Genomic DNA, 3,787 nt, shown 5'->3' with positions numbered 1-3,787 from the left:
GAGTGCAGTGGTGCGATCTTGGCTCACTGCAGCCTCTGCCTCCTGGGTTCAAGCGATTCTTCTGCTCAGCCTCCCGAGTAGCTGGGATTATAGGTGCATGCCACTATGCCTGGCTCATTTTTTGTATTTTTAGTAGAGATGGGGCTTTCACCATATTGGTCAGGCTGGTCTTGAACTCCTGACCTCGTCATCCACCTGACTTGGCCTCCCAAAGTGCTGGGATTACAGGCGTGAGCCACTGTCTCCAGTCAGATTAAACTTTTAAAAGCCACTTGAGGCTGGGATACAAGCCCAAAACTTGTCATTAGTCTGAACCTGTTACATTTATAGATTTAGATAAATTTCTCTCTTCTTGAGGTCTCTAAAATATCCCAAGGTTTCCAGACCTGCCAAGAAGTAACATTCTTTACTTACCTGTAAGTCTGGGAACCCTAGAGCCAGTTTTTCCAAGATGGTACTTTATTGGTTCCATAAAGCCAACCTTAGTCCCATAAAGCCTTCTGGTCATATCTGAAAACATGATGTTTCAGTCAAAGCCTTGCTGATATAACCTGTGTTTCCAGTTTGTCCTGTTACGAAGACAACAGATTCTTATTAAACTTGTGCAATAAATACATTGCCATAAAAATAAGAATATGCACAAATAGTTTCCAAATTCTGGAGGGATAAGTTAGGGAGAAAAAGTAAATGTTTCCATTTTGCACAAAAGTATTCTTTACTGAATTGGTGTAAGCTAGAGATAGCTTAAAAAAAGTTTTCTCAAATCCGGAAAACAAAACATTTAAAGAACTAGCAATGTTTCAAACAAAAAGTCATTTTAAAAATTATTCTCATCAGTTCATTCAGTACCATGTAATTAAATCTTGTTTTCCTTGATCTTGGGTTAGTAGTTACATGAACCCATCAGTTTTATTAGAGTTCTGGAAATTCTTACCAGTCCAATTGTATGATGTTAAAGTTGTTCAGAAACCTGTATTCCAGAATACTCATAAGAGTATTTTCCATAAATCTCCTTGAAGAAGAAGCCATTTTGGACTGTAGCTAATTTCAAATGCTTTTAGAGAACAATTAAATTAAAACAATAACTGTCTACAGATGACAAGGACTTAAAATGTCCATGGTTAAAAAATCTAATGAGAGTTCATTACAATGATGCAATTTATAAGAAAATTTGGTTAGCATGGCATACAGCATTTTAACATAATAACCAAAATTATGACTGATAACATACTAGATTTCTAGGAATCTCATACAACTTTTGTACATTTATCCCAATAATATATCCATAAATATAACTTAAAGATGGCTTAGCATCACTTATTATTTGAATGCTACACATATAATTTAGCATATCAAATAAATCTAATTAGTTTAATCTCTCTTTCATACCAAAAAAAATATTCTTTGTGGCTTTCTGAGAGTCCAATATGGAGAATTCTAAGTTAATTTGAGGTCAAAAAGACTTAATTTAGAATGTGATTTTGGGAAGATTGTCAAAAATGTCAAAAAGTTTAAAACATTTAAAACAATTAAATATGACCATAGTTATCTATTTAATAAAAGCTCCATTAAAAGATTTTAAAGGCAAATTCAGGTTACATAGTTGTGAACAAGAACTTAGCTCCTTTAATATTGAGAAGACTCACTTTTCTTAAGTAACCAAAAACCTAATAAAACAACATGAAACTCAAGAAATTATGTTGATGAAACAGAGTCTCTGTTTCTGAGGCCAATTACTTAAACGGAAAAAAATACCCTTTACATTCTCAGACCAACATTCCAAGAAAACTTTACCATTTTAACAGAGAAGATCAAATTCTACTTTTGAATCAATGTATTACTAAAACTAAGTTTTAATAAAACCTTATAAATAAATCTATCCAATCTCAGTCAGCTTAGACCATACAAGATAACATTTTCACAATCCTTCTAGACATCTTTTCTTATTTCCTTTTGCAACAGACATACACCAGGCAATTAAGCAATTTACTTTTACTATATATTCTGTTCTTAGGTTGAATTTATGGTTTTATGCCCTTAAACATCTAACAGTAACAATACAAACTTGTCTAATCAGCAAAGCCAGGTAAAATAAGTGTATGCTGACAATTCTGAAAATGTTTCTATTTTTATTTTACCAATATTTTTTAAACTAGCTTTTATTTACTAAGGAATATCCCAGATTATGTGAACTTCAAAAAAATTGGGTCAGTTTCTGCTTTTCTGAAAATTGTATACATTCTTATTTGTTTGAGTGCTTATTTATCCCTAGCCAATTTGGGTATTTTAGTTTGGTAATAACGTTGGAGGTAGAAAAATATCACATATACATAACATAATAACATAGATACACACATGTACACATACACAAACATATAGACTGATGTAACCAGATCTTATGACTTTTCATTTAAAAAATTTTAACCAGGCCAGGTGCAGTGGCTCATGCCTGTAATCCCAGCACTTTGGGAGGCTAAGGCAGGTGGATCACCTGAGGTCAGGAGTTCGAGACCAGCCTGGCCAACATGGCATAACCCCGTCTCTACTAAAAATACAAAAATTAGCTGGGCATGGGGCATGGTGGCACCTGGCTGAGGCACAAGAAACACTTGAACCCAGGAGGTGGAGGTTGCAGTGAGCTGAGATTGCCCTGCTGCACTCCAGCCTGAGCAACGAAGTGAGACTCTGTCTCAAAAAAAAAAAAAAAAAAAAAAAAAAGTTTTTAACCATGAGGCAGTAAAACAGAGTAATACAAAAATACAAACTCACTAGTTTATCTCCACTTTATATTGTTATCCAAATTGTGTTTCTGATGAAAAAGGGATAAGTTGAGTTGACCTACATAACAAAGGCTAAAGTTTTTTACCAATATTTGTGGAGGAGTTTTTTTAAGATTTTTTTTTTTTTTTTTTTACTTTCTCAGTTTCCAAATAGTTTCTTTTTTTCTACTATTGTCGGCCCCAGGTGCTTGTTTTTGAGGGCCCTCTGAGTCCCTTGAGAGCCCCCTCAAAGGAGGGTAGGATAGGGGTCCTGAAGTTCAGCAGAAAAGAAACGGGTCTGGCAAGAGTGGACAGAGAAATAGTCAGCAGAGACTTGAGAAGAGGGGTTTCAGGTGACAGAGTTCCCATGGGAGAAGCAGGATCCAATAGAGAGAAGAGAAAGAGCAGAGTGGTTTTATAGAGAGCCAGGAAGAACAATTTGTAGCCCAGGGAATCAGGGAATAACCCTTCACTCAGAAAAAGAGAGCCAGAAAGAAGAGACTTCTAGTCTAGGGACTCAGAGAATAGCCCACTCAGAACAAGAAGCCCACACGATTACCTTCCTGCCCAGAGGATTCCTTTCAAAAGAAGCCTGGGACTCTACCCCAGCTTCAGAGAGAATACTCATCCTTTAAGATTAAAAATCTGTCCTTAGCCGTCAAAGGGCTTTTGTCTGGAGCAATGGCTCAGGAATCCGATTCACCAATGGATCCCTAATCAGTCAGAAATGACAACAAAGGCTTCAAAGGCATGCATTTAGGGTCCTGAGTGAGAGGCCCAGGATCCAGTGATGAATCTGTCGTATTTGAGTTTCAACACCATAATTGTTAAAGAAAAAATTATTCAGTGATACTTTAAATGCACAATAAAGAAGACTTTATTCGGGACCATCACCATAGATATAGGAACCACTGCAACACAGTCTTGGAGCTGGGGAGAGAGATGGGCTTAACTCTGAATACAGCATGGGCAAGTGGGAATTTACAGCCCAGGAGCAACGCAGGGGTCAGTGAATGGAAAATCACTAA

This window comes from Pongo pygmaeus, chromosome 1 (assembly GCF_028885625.2).
Source record: "Pongo pygmaeus isolate AG05252 chromosome 1, NHGRI_mPonPyg2-v2.0_pri, whole genome shotgun sequence".
NCBI lineage: Eukaryota > Metazoa > Chordata > Mammalia > Primates > Hominidae > Pongo > Pongo pygmaeus.
This window is presented reverse-complemented; position numbering follows the sequence as displayed.